This window comes from Hyla sarda, chromosome 2 (genome assembly GCF_029499605.1).
Source record: "Hyla sarda isolate aHylSar1 chromosome 2, aHylSar1.hap1, whole genome shotgun sequence".
NCBI classification, from domain to species: domain Eukaryota; kingdom Metazoa; phylum Chordata; class Amphibia; order Anura; family Hylidae; genus Hyla; species Hyla sarda.
The window spans coordinates 55087532-55101922 of NC_079190.1; positions in this window are offsets into that span (position 1 = coordinate 55087532).

Here is a 14391-nt window from a genome sequence, read left to right on the forward strand (position 1 = left end):
ATCACACAGCGGTCCCAGCACTGAGATACAAAGTACGGGTGGGCGTGGCGGCGGGGCATCGCATACCTCGCACCATGCCTATCCGACCGTCAGTGGCTTTGATTAAAAGCACTTTTTAGCATCACGAAAGCCTGCAAATATAAGGTAAAATTATTGCTGTACACAACACCTGCACACAGTACAAAGGCTGTGTGCAGGTTATTACGCTAAAATTTCATGAAAGTTGCGCTTTAAGGCTTCACAAAAGTAGGTAATGAATTCGGCTGACTTATTGGTAAATTGGAGGCATTCCTCCATAGCCTGTATACCCGCATCATGTGGGTATACAGGCTTTCGACGTCTATAGACGCAAGAGATAGGCCTTCTCTCCACTCAAAATTTTCCAACTCAGTGATAAGGTCGCCTGTATCTCGTAAGAAGGTAGGGAGTTCCTTAAGAATAGGGGAAATTAGCCAGTCTAAATATCTTGACAAAGATTCGGTCACCGAGCCGATCCCCGCCACAACAGGGCATCCGGGGGGTCGGCTCAGTGACTTATGAATCTTTGGCAGGATGTACCAGTATGGATACTTTGGGGCAGGTGGAATACGTTTTTCTGCAGTTTTTTCTGATAGGGTACCTTTTTCTGTATGTCTGCGCAGTAGTGATCTTAGTTTTTCTTTTATTTTATGGGTTGGATTGGTATTTCATTTTTCGTACACTGTCTGATTGCTCAATTGTTTAAGGGCTTCTGCATCGTGGTCAGCCTGATGCCATACTACAACGCTGCCACCCTTATCCGCCCTTGACACCAGGATGCCTTTATTGTTCATCAGGGACTTGAGTGCAGAAAATTCACTCTTTGATAAATTGGATTAGGGTTCAGGGTAGATAACCGCTTTGGTGTTATCTCAAGACACCAAATGTCTAGGAGACTGCCTGGTGTCAATGGTGGGTTAAAGGTGGATTTATTACCTTTTGTAAAAGGCTTTGGGATTAGATCCTCACTGGATGTATCCTCACCAATAGGTCCTGCTAATTCTGCTAGTGTACATGTAATATCTACTTCACTCTGAGTAAACTCTTTGGGGGATATTTATCAAAGTTGTCTATGTCCCGCATCAATATAGACCAAACTACAGAGGGTTAGTCTGGTCTATTGTGCACCTAATTTATCAAATGGCGCACAGCTCTTGATAAATTCTGTGCACAGACTTCATGATCTATGCTTCAGTCTATATTTAAACCTGCTCCAACATGGTCTGACATTTCGGTGTACTTTCAGCCTATGCGACTTGTCGCTAAAAAGTCGCTTTTGATAAATTCAGCACCAATGCATTTTTCAATGCATTTCAGTCTAAAATAGACTTGCATGCATCATGTTCTAAAAATCCTCTAGAGCAAAAGTCGCAGAAAAGTCGCTCAGATTTAGACTGCGACTTTCTGTGCGACAAATTTAGACAAGAAAAACCAGTCTAAATCCTTTGATAAATCTCCCCCTTTGACTATTGAAAATCCAAGCGGTCCTATTTTACAAGGAGTATCACTTTCGAATGCTGCTGATACATGTTTATTCTCGGTACAACCTGAAATAAATTTAAGCCTCCTAATAGTTCCGAAGAGATCTATCTCAAACTCCTCATAGTTAAATTTTTCAGAACTGTCGGCCAAAGATACTTCAGTGAGGTTCACAACTAGAGAGTTGCATCGCAGGTTAATGGTTCCATGTTACTGATTTCTTTCTTTTCACTCTCCAAGGTGGATTGCGTGTTTTCTTTTGCTCTTTTACTTCTCATTTTTCACCCTCCTTGTCTGGTCTTACGTCTAGAAAATGAGCTCTGTTGGTTATGGGCATATTACTTGTCACTGGGCCCTCTGAGCCGCTCGAGTCTGACTCAGTAGTCAGAAAGTTGGTGACTTTTTTCTTTTTATGTGATGGATTTTGGTTTTTATACACATTGGCCCTCATTTACTAACAGGATCCCGACACGTTTTGTCGGGTTTTGTGCCAGAATTCTGTCTGCACCAGAATTTGCGCATACCCTCCGCATACCAGTCCGGATCCTGACAGAAGATCCGGCCATGGATCCCACTGAGGTCCCGCTGCCCAGTGTCGCTGACCTAACCTCCGTGGTTGCCCAGCAATCACAGCAGATCGTGCAACAAGGACATCAGCTGACTCAGTTGACCGCTATGCTGCAACAGCTTCTGCCGCAACAACAGCAACCATCTCCTCCGCCAGCTCCTGCATCTCCTCCCCAGCGAGTGGCTGCTCCCAGTTTCCGCCTGTCTCTTCCAGACAAGTTTGATGGGGACTCTAAACTGTGCCGTGGATTCCTGTCCCAGTGTTCCCTACACCTGGAGATGATGTCAGACCAATTTCCTACAGAACGGTCTAAGGTGGCGTTCGTGGTCAGCCTCCTGTCTGGAAAGGCCTTGTCATGGGCCACACCGCTTTGGGACCACAACGATCCTGCCACTGCTACAATCCAGTCCTTCTTCTCAGAAGTACGTAGTGTCTTTGAGGAGCCAGCCCCGGCTTCCTCAGCCGAGACTGCTTTGCTGAATCTTGTCCTAAGGAATTCTTCAGTGCGCGAATACGCCATCCTGTTCCGCACCCTCGCCTCTGAGCTTTCCTGGAATAATGAGGCCCTCTGCGCGACCTTCAAGAAAGGCTTATCCAGTCACATCAAAGATGTCCTGGCCGCACGAGAAATTCCTGCTAACCTGTCTGAACTCATCCATTTGGCCACCCGCATCGACATGCGTTTCTCGGAAAGACGCCAGGAGCTTCGTCAGGAAAAGGATCTTGTTCACACCAGGCGGTTTTCCTCCATGGCTCCGCTCCTCCAACGTCCTTTGCAATCTGTTCCTGTGCCTCCTGCCGAGGAGGCTATGCAAGTGGATCGGTCTCGCCTGACCCAACAAGAAAGGACTCGCCGTAGGAATGAAAACCTGTGTCTATACTGTGCAAGCACCGAACATTTCCTAAAAGACTGTTCTATTCGTCCTCCGCGTCTGAGAAACGCACCCACTCACCTAGTCAACGTAGGAGAGTCGTTGCTAGGAGTGAATTCTACCTCTCCACGATTGACTTTACCTGTGCGGATTGCTATATCCGCTAATGCTACTTCCTTCTCCGCTGTGGCCTTCTTTGACTCGGGTTCAGCAGGAAGTTTCATTGAAGCCTCCCTAGTCAACAGATTCAACATTCCAGTCACCCGTCTTGTCAAACCTCTCTTCATTTCATCCGTCAATGGAGAGAGACTGGTCTGCACCGTGTTACCGCACTCAACTGCTACTCATGTCTGTTGGAGTTCACCATCATGAACATATTGAATTTTTTGTGCTACCCAACTGCACTTCTGAAATTCTTCTGGGCTTGCCCTGGCTCCAACTTCATTCGCCTAGCCTCGACTGGGTCACCGGGGACATTAAGAGCTGGGGATTTTCTTGCTACAAGCGATGTCTCCACCCAGTTTCTTCCTGCCAAGTCTCCATGGCTACTCCATAGCCAGGTCTTCCTAAGGCCTATCTGGACTTTTCGGACGTCTTTTGTAAAAAACAAGCATAGGTCTTACCTCCGCATAGACCCTATGACTGCCCTATCGACCTGCTCCCTGGTACCACACCGCCCCATGGTAGGATTTACCCACTTTCTGTCCCGGAATCACAAGCTATGTCTGAGTACATACAAGAAAACCTCAAAAGAGGTTTTATCCGGAAATCCTCTTCCCCAGCTGGAGCTGGATTTTTCTTTGTCGCTAAAAAAGATGGATCTCTCCGCCCTTGTATTAATTACCGCGGCCTCAATAAAATTACCGTAAAAAATCGCTATCCTCTGCCTCTCATCTCCGAACTCTTTGACCGACTGCGAGGTGCCAAGATTTTCACCAAACTTGATTTAAGGGGCACATATAACCTCATCCGTATTCGTGCAGGCGACGAATGGAAAACCGCCTTCAATACCAGAGATGGTCACTTTGAATACCTAGTCATGCCCTTTGGTCTATGCAACGCCCCAGCAGTCTTTCAGGACTTTGTTAATGAGATTTTTCGGGACATGCTGTACTCCTGTGTGGTAGTCTACCTTGACGACATCCTAATTTTTTCCTCCAACCTAGAGGAACATCGCCTTCATGTTCGTCAAGTGCTCCAACGATTACGTCAAAATAAACTTTACGCTAAAATTGAGAAGTGTCTATTCGAACGCAGCAGTCTTCCCTTCCTGGGATACATTATGTCCGGACCAGGTCTTCAAATGGACCCTGATAAACTTTCTGCGGTAATGGATTGGCCTCGTCCCACTGGTCTGCGAGCAATCCAAAGATTTCTCGGATTTGCAAATTATTATCGCCAATTCATTCCCCACTTCTCCACCATCGTTGCTCCTATTGTAGCACTGACTAAGAAAAATGCTAATCCAAAATCCTGGCCGCCACAGGCGGAGAAAGCCTTTAACCACCTCAAAGCCGCCTTCTCCTCTGCTCCAGTCTTGTCCAGACCAGATCCTCAGAAGCCCTTCTTCCTCGAGGTTGACGCCTCCTCTGTTGGAGTCGGAGCTGTTCTCCTTCAAAAATCCGCTAAAGGTTCTCCTCCAGAAAAAAACGATTCCATTGGAGACCGTGAACTATTGGCGATTAAGTTGGCCCTTGAGGAGCGGAGACATCTTCTGGAAGGATCCCTTCACCCCATCACCATTTATACTGATCACAAAAATCTGTCTTATCTCCAATCTGCCCAGCGGCTAAATCCTCGCCAGGCTAGGTGGTCGTTGTTTTTTGCCCGTTTTAACTTTCAGATTCATTTTCGTCCCACAGACAAGAATGTCAGAGCTGATGCTCTATCTCGTACCACCGATGCCTCTGAAGCCGAGACCCTTCCTCAGCACATCATTCCCTGATCTGTCTGATCTCTTCTGCTCCTGTTTCTCTGGTGCCTACCCCTCCAGGAAATACTTATGTTCCTCCCCATCTTTGCCTCCGGATCCTCAAATGGGGCCATTCCTCCCTTCTGGCTGGTCACGCTGGAATCAAAAAGACTTTACAGTTGATTGCCAGACACTATTGGTGGTCCTCCTTGGAAAAGGATGTGACCGATTTCGTACAAGCCTGTACAGTATGTGCATGTGACAAGAACCCTCGTCAGAAGCCTTCTGGTCTTCTCTATCCGCTGCCGGTGCCTGAACAGCCTTGGTCCCACATAGCCATGGACTTCATCACTGATCTTCCTGTATACCATGGCAACACTGTCATCTGGGTGGTCGTTGATCGTTTTTCCAAAATGGCTCACTTTATTCCGCTTCCAGGCCTTTCTTCTGCGCCACAGTTGGCGAAGCAATTTTTTCAGCAGATTTTCCGTCTTCACGAGCTTCCCATGCATATCTACTCGCATAGAGGCGTTCAATTTTTGTCTAAATTTTGGAGAGCTCTCTGTAATCAATTAAAGATCCACTTGTCCAATGGACAAGTGGAGAGAGTGAACCAGATCCTTGGTGACTACCTGCGACATTTTGTCTCCTCCCGCCAAGATGATTGGGTCTACCTGTTACCCTGGGCTGAATTCTCGTACAATTTCAAAAACTCTGAGTCATTCGCCAAGTCTCCGTTCTTTGTGGTGTACGGCCATCACCCGCTTCCCCCCCCTCCCCCTCCCCATCCCCACTTCATCTGGAGTTCCTGCCGTAGATGAATTGACCCGGGACGTCTCCACTATCTGGAAGGAGACTCAAAAGTCACTCTCACTGGCCTCTTCTCGCATGAAGAAACATGCGGATAAGAAGAGAAGAACTCCTCCTCCTGTCTTTGTCCCTGGTGACAAAGTGTGGCTCTCTGCCAAATATATTCAGTTTCGTGTCCCTAGCTACAAGCTAGGTCCTCGTTACCTCGGGCCATTTAGAGTCAAAAGTCAAATCAACCCTGTCTCCTACAAGCTACATCTTCCTCCTTCTCTTCGTATTCCTAACTCCTTTCATGTATCCCTTCTCAAACCTCTCGTTCTTAACCGCTTTTCCCCCAAGGTCACCGTTCGTGCTCCTGTCACTGGGTCCTCTGACGTCTTCTCTGTAAAAGAAATCCTCGCCTCGTCGTCAGAGGTAAAAAAAAATGTCTTGTTGACTGGGAGAATTGTGGCCCCGAAGAGAGGTCTTGGGAGCCCGAGGACAATATCCTCGACAAGGAGCTCATCCATAGGTTCCTGGGCTCCAAAAAGAGGGGCAGACCAAAGGGGGGGTACTGTAACGCCGAGCGCTCCGGGCCCCGCTTCCCCTCTGGAGCGCTCGCGGTGTCACCTCCCTGCTTGTAGCGCCCCGGTCAGCGAGTCTGACCGGGAGCGCTGCTCTGTGTCCCTCGGCGGGGATGCGATCCCCGTGGCAGGACGTGCCCGCCCACGGGTCGCATCCCGTTTCACTCACCGGCCCCGTCCTTTTGCTCAGTCCCGGCGCGTGCGGCCCGCTCTCTAGGGCGCGCGCGCACCGGATCTCTCAGATTTAAAGGGCCAGTGCAGCATTAATTGGTGCCTGGCCCAATTAGTTCCTAACACTCCCTACACTATATAAACCCACTTCCCCTTCCTGTCCCTGCCGGATCTTGTTGCCTTGTGCCCTGAGAAAGCGTTTCTGTGTGTTCCATTGCCTGTGTATCCGGACCCTTGCCATTGCCCCTGACTACGAACCATGGCTGCCTGCCCAGACCTTCTGCTACGTCTGATCTTGCTCTTGCCTTGTCCTTGTGTACCGCGCCTGTCTCAGCTGTCAGTGGGGTTGAGTCGCTATCGGGTGGAACGACCTGGGGAATACCTGCCGCTGCAAGTCCATCCCGCTTTGCGGCGGGCTCTGGTGAAAACCAGTAACCCCTTAGATTCCGTTCCCCTGGTACGGCCCACACCATCACCTCACTGACACAGAGGATCCACCACCCGTGTCCTCTCCGCATACCAGTCCTGACAAATACATTTTGTGCAACAGAAAAAAAAATTGCGACAGAGAGAAAGGGACATTGGACTACAGATTAGTAAATAGCATCAGAAAAAGTAAAGGACTTGCAAAAACACAAACCGACACTCCACTCTTAGTAAATGAGGGCCATTGTTCATTTTTTGGTTGCGTTTTTTGTTAGAGCCTGGATTTTCATTTCCTACGTTTTTTCTGGTCCACGTAAAGATAGATTTTTCCTCAAAGTCCTTTTTATCTCTCATATACTTGTCCCGTTTGACTTCTTTTTAAGGTGGTTTGTAGTTGTAGGATTTTTTTTATCCAGATTTTGTGTAAATTGATTATATTGGGTTTCAGGTATACAATTTCTCAATTCAATCTTAGCTTTGCATAATTCCATTGTGATTTTTCTCATATTCCTTTTGGTTTTTGAGTAGGATCAGATTTTGCAATTTCAAAGAGTGTTCAAGATGTGCTTGATCCCAAGCAGCTAGGAATTCTAAGTCATTCCTTAACTGGGAAGGTGACTTATAGACTCGGAGGCCTCTCGGTGTGCGTTGGCATTCTTTGTAGGTTGATAGGGATTGGATGGTCCAGAAATATCTGGTTTCTTTATCTGCCAGTGCTTGAACCCAATATTGCAGGATTTTTGTGCTCAGCACTTTCAGTTCGTCCTGCGCCTCACATGCTGAGAAAAACGCCCCTGCCTGAGCTCTACCTGTGCTGATTGCCGTGTCTGTAGACACCTGTTGGATCTCAGTGTCCATTGTGGTAACAGTCTCAATACTGCGTGCCTGGGACATAGTAGAGAAAGGGCAACAAGTAGATATAATCCAAAGTGAAGAGGAATATAAATGTCCAGCACCGCTAGTTGGAGAGACCGCAATAGATAGGTGTCAATACGGCAGTCAAGAAATGTACCGAAAATATTACATGCTATGATTCTCCAAACGGTGGTGCAGCAATCCAATAAGTAGTAGCGAATAAATACTGTGCGAAGAAGTAGAATGGAAAATGCACTCACCACTTGTGGTCCTTTGCATAGGTTTTGATAAATCTCCCCCCAAATATGTAAAATATAATGTTGATGTGTACCAATGAATATATATTTAAACCTATAGTGTATGTCATAACAATTCTATGAGATAATGAGTATGTGATCAGAAATATATAAGATATCAACTAATAGTGTATCATAATATCTGATATGTTGTTTAGGCCTGCAGGAAATCGAGTACCCAGTTTAATAATCCAGTGGGCTTCACGCGCTAGGTGTTCCTTCCTCCATCCGTGAGGGGCGCGTTACTCTTTCTATGGGAACTATGCAGAGTGAAACTGTACTGCCCGCATGCACGTCTCTAAAATGTCTAGACGCGCATGCGGGCAGCACAGTTTCACTCTGCGTAGTTCCCATAGAAAGAGTGACGCGCCCCTTATGGGGTGGAGAATGGAGGAAGAAACTCCTAGCGAGTGAAGCCTACTGCACCTAAAAATCCATATGATGGCTTATTTTTGCGCCACCAATTCTACTTTGTAATTACATCAGTCATTTTACCCAAAAATCCTCGGCGAAATGGAAAAAAAAATCATTGTGAGACAAAATTGAAATAAAAAAAACACGCCATTTTGTCACTTTTGGGGGCTTCCGTATCTACATCCCTATAACTTTTTTATTTTTCCACATATGGGGAGGTTTGAGGGCTCATTTTTTGCGCCGTGATCTGAAGTTTTTAGTGGTACCATTGTTGTATTGATCGGACATTTTGATCGCTTTTTATTAATGTTTTCATGATATAAAAAGTGACCAAAAACACACTATTTTGGACTTTGGAATTTTTTTGTGCGTACGCCATTGACCGTGCAAAACTACAACTCCCAGCATGCCCAGACAGCCTTTGGCTATAAGGGTATGCTGGGAGTTTTAGTTTAACAACAGCTGGATTCTCCCTGTCTTGGAGGACACTGCCAGAAGGGTCTGTTCACATTATACAAAACGGACAATGTGAACAGAGCCTCACACCCTTACCAGCCTGGCTCCCGTCTATAGCTCTGCCCCCCTAATGAGGTCATCAATAGGGGTGGAGCTACACGGACCCGGCAGGGACAGGGAGTGAGGGAGGTAAGGAGACCTCGTCTTCTGTATGCACTTTATATATCTATAGATATCTGTTTATTCTGTATACTGCCCAAAGGGGCTATAGAAGCAGGGAGTCCTGTCAGTCTGGTGACAGAATTCCCGGCTCCTGCATAGCATACACAGGAACACTATTCCCCCTGTATACTATACGGCTGGGGGAGGTGAGTAGTGATGCTATACATCCAGCCTCATCTCCTTACACTCTGTGGATCAGCATCCGACCCACAGAGTGGTACCCTGGAGGCAATGAGAAAACTGCCACAGGGGACAAATTTGGCTGTTTCCACACACCAGGAAAAACGCCAGAAAACCCCCCCAGAAAAACTGCCAAAATGCAGGAAACAGCTGTGGCAGTTTTCCTGGCCATTTTTCCTGGCGTTTTTGCTGGTGGGGAAAAACTCAGTGAAATCCTAGCCAGAGACTACAGAGCTAGCTGCTCCATGTAGCTATGTGTATCTGCTCGTAGCGGCGGATTTCCCATTGGCAGTCACGAGCAGACACACAGAGCTACTCGCAGCAGGGAGCTCTCTCTGTAGTCACTCTATGACTGCCTGCAGCTCACCTGCAGCGTCAAATATGCTGCAGATGCACTGTGTGTGACCCAATCCTTATGCAGAATAATAACTTGTACAAGTCTGCTCATGTCTGTGGGGAAGATGTCGTGCTGATGTTCTACATGTACTGTGAATAAAGCCGTGGCAGCAGGAACTTTCAGGTGTGTGCTCCATTCTTCCATTCTTTTTATTGTATTGCTTTTCTCAATATATTAAAGCATGAAAAATCTTAACTAAGAAAGACTGAATGAGTGAGCACTCACCATTCCTGCAGGCTTCCAGTAGTCTTTTACTTCATTTCATTTAGCAGGGAGGTCGGAAAAAGAGCACAGCTGTGCGCAAAAAAAGTAATTTACCTCTGAGTGCCTCCGCAGGTCCACGCCAGCCTCCCCACTGAACAAAACAAACTAAAAGACTACTGGGAGCCCGAAGAAGTGGTGAGTGCTTACTCATTCAGTCTTTCTTATTGAAGATTTTTCATGCTTTAATATATTGAGTAAAGCACCATAGCTTGGAGTGGCCTGGCGTACGTAGTCGGTGTCTCTGTGTTCGTTGCTAGCACCTGCCCTGAACTCAGCTACTCCAGAGAGCATTGTGATTTTAACCCTTACCTTCTTGTGGTCGTCTAAAAATAAAATAACATATCAGCTTGTGTGAAAATGTCCTGTCTACTAAACCCCTTAAGGACGCTTTCTAAAATCTGTTACTTTTTCATTTTTCCATCTACAGACCCATGAGGCTTGTTTTATGAACAACCAATTGTACTTTGTAATAACACCTTTCATTTTACCACATAATCGATGGCGAAGCAAAAAAAAACTATTAATTTGTGGGGGTGCAAAAAATAAATAAAAAAAGAGATAGTATAGAAGGACGTGCCACGTACAGGCTACATCATGCTACATCCTCCCCTCCAGACATCAGCACAGGAGACAGCATGCTGTCAAAAATCCTATCAAATAAACGTACACAATGGTCCTCATTTACTATTGCAAACCCGACATGTTTTGTCGGGTTGTGCACCAGATTCTGTCGCATTGCGCCAGAAATTCTGTCTGCGCCAGAATTTGCGCCAGAATTTGCGCCAGAATTGAAAAAACCTGACTAACTCTCCATTTAACTGAGAAAACCCTAAAAAGGGGCGTGGCAGTCAAGGAAAGGGGCATGGTCACCGGAAAGGGGGCATGTTCCTGACATTTTCACAAAAAAACAACATATTTACTAAGGTTTCCACAGAAAATGTGGTGGATTTCAGCTGAGGAAAACCCGACATATGAGAGCATGTGTAAAAAAAAGCAAAATCTAGGGAAAGTGGAAAATGTAGGGAAACCTTATTAAATACCGTGGAAACAAAATTGTAGGGAATTAAAACCCACAAAGAAACCTACACTCCACTCTTAGTAAATCAGGGCCCATGTGTCCAGCCCCTGTGGCCAACCCCCAAAAAATGCATTATTATTAAATATATTGGGATATCCTGATCACACACCTTTTTACAGTTTCTTGAGACACTCTCCTGATCCTAACTTATGAGGGTTTATAGTTCATACAATTCAGTAAATCAGTCAGATGGGCGTGAACATAATTTTAATAACAGGAGTGATGGGCGGGATTATATCGTCAGGGGGTGTGAATGTTGTACATTGAGTGGCAGGAATTCCTAATACATATTCCCTGGCTTTATAATCCCCATCTGATGATATTCACGCCATTTATTAAAAGTTCACGCCCATCTGACTGATTCCCTGAGTTATCCAACAAACTAAAAACCTATATATCTCAGGAACAAAAAGGTGTGTCAGGGACCGACCAGGGGGACAGGGAGAGTGAGCCCTAAACTGACCCTAAAACCACTCTCCCTGCCTACTGGCCCATCCACCCTAAACGGAGGATGGACAACTGGGCGCAGGTCCCTCCCTGAACTAAAGTGCAGGGGCCTAAAAACACATACTAATAAACAGTCGGTCACAAGCCAGAAACATAACAGGAACAAAGAACTCAGTTAATAAGTTCAGAGGGAACAGATCAGTGAGCAGCACAAAGGACACTTATAGACCAATAGTAAAACACTAGCTAAGTGATCATGTACTCTATGATCAGTGCATGTACACAAACTCCAAAGATCTGAAATCAGAACTAAAACATATAGAGTTCAAAACACCTGACAGGAAAACAGATGAGTCTGAACAGACTCCAGGAACAAACAGGAATAAAGCATAATCCCCCAGAACCTCCAGTAGACACAAAGTCCCCATGGATCGGTAACAGGGATCTATCGCTAAACAAGAATAATCGCAATCCCTCAGAACACCTCCAGTAGACAAAGAGTCCCCATGGACAGGTAACAGGGATGCCTAGTTACAACTCAGAAAAACAGATACAACAGGATATAATTATAGAACACTGTTCACACAAAACACAAGACAGGAAACGCAATCCCTCAGAAAACCTCCAGTAGACACGGAGTCCCCATGGACAGGTAACAGGGATGCCTAGTTACAACAGGATATAATTATAGAACACTGTTCATACTGAACACAAGACAGGAATCGCAATCCCTCAGAAAACCTCCAGTAGACACGGAGTCCCCATGGACAGGTAACAGGGATGCCTAGTTAAAACTCAGAAAAACGGATACAACAGGATATAATTATAGAACACTGTTCACACTGAACACAAGACAGGAAACGCAATCCCTCATAAAACCTCCAGTAGACTCTGAGTCCCCAGGGACAGGTAACAGGGATGCCTAGTTACAACTGAGAAAAATGAATACAACAGGATATGATTATAGAACACTCTTCACACTGAACACAAGACAGGAATTGCAATCCCTCAGAAAACCTCCCGTAGACATGGAGTCCCCAGGGACAGGTAACAGGGATATCTAGTTATAGAAACACAGACAATGGATACAAGAGAAAACAAACACAGTGTGAACAGATACATAGCAGAAAGGATATACAAATCCTAACACCGACTATACAAACACAGATTAAAATCTACTAAGAGCATACTATCTAACCATGGGTAAAAGCCCAGAACATATCAAAGATAAATGCAAGGTACATGCTAAAACAGAGATAGTAGATTAAAAGCTCAAACAAAGAGTGTTTCATTAAGAGCTCCATTGCAGCATGTCCATGTTTAATCTGTAATCACCAGGCTAGACAGAGCTGATCTTATGTAGACACACCCTAAGAGCAATTGGACAGAAAGCCCAAAGGTTTTAACTATTCCCTGACCAGGGAACATAAAACTGTTCACACACAAGCAAATCCAATAGCTGTGTGTGAACACAGACGAAGACAGACATGACAGGTGTATCAAAAACTGTAAAAAGGTGCGTGATCAGGATACCCTAAGCTATTTATTGATAATGCAATGCCATTTTTTGGGGTTGGCCCCAATCCTAAGAATCTAATAATTTGGGCTCATATTAAATAAAGAAGACAATAAGTTCATATGATACAGTGGAAGCCAGTATAGGTCAGGTTTGGTCACTGCTCCTTTCCACTGCATAATGATCTTCAGCCATGGAATCTTCTTCCTCACCACAGTTCCGATGTCTGCTTCAAATCATTCAAAATCTCAGATTCTTTCTTTTAATGTAAAACAATTGCTATTTGTTTAACTATGAAAGAATGAAATTTAGTGTTTCACATCTGGTTTTTTTATCATTGCTTTACAGTGGAGGAAGTCATATATATAGAAAGACAGACAAATAGAAAGACAAACACAGTAGTAAGATAAATATAGTATTTAAGTCTAACAAAAACAATCCTCTCTATGATGTAATATCTCCCTCTAGTGGTGAAAGCACATTAAACAGCTGTATTATAGCAAAAATCTACTTTTTAATATGTGCTTGAAATTCAGGACTGTAATGTAATACATGAAATAATTGACGACTCGTGCAACATCTACTAGCATTGCTAGGCTGTAGTTAGTGTTCACTTTTAGGCTATATTAGGCTTTGACTTTTTTTTTACATTTCTCAAGTACTTGTGCCATTTTTTGTGACTTTGATTCACCATTTTGTGACTTTTTTTTTTTTTGCAGCAAATGACTGAAATCACAGTAAAAAGTATACAGAGCACGGTACAATGTGTAATTTCTTCTGTCATTTCGATCATTTGTGGTAAAATATGTAAAAAAACAGATGCGGTAATTAGTTGTGGTATCACCAATAAGACGAAATGTGTGATATGAAATTATACCATATGTGCCTGGTGCTTTTTTTTTTTTTAATTAATTTTTTTAGCCTATTTTAGGTAAGGAGCAAATATCAAAAGTCCCAGCTGAACTGTCAATTCTAGTTAACAGAATCATGGTTCAAGCTCAGACTTGCAGCCATAATATTAACATATTTATATGTCTGTATTAGGTGAGTGAGAACCCAGCCTAAGACTACGTGCTCAGCTTCAGGGTGTAAGATGGAGGCCAGGTGCAGGGGTAGAGGATTCTATATACGAGGTAGACAGCGGAGCAGAGTCTGTGACAAGCACTTGGGTCTCAGTAGGCTCATCCTCAGGGAACAATGACAAAGGCTCAGGTCCAGAGTTCCACATTGGGGGTACATGATAACGGGAGTAAACAACCTATGAACAACAGCCAAGAAGATAGCCAGGCTTTTTCCGTGTTCTGCAGTAGAGTCTCTCCCAACAGGTCCATCATCTGGGTGAAGACACAGTGGCCCTCATTTACTAAGAGTGTCGGTTTAATCTCTGAGTGTTTTCCCTGAATTCTCTGAGTGGAAATCTCCATATTTACTAATCTGTCACCCGACA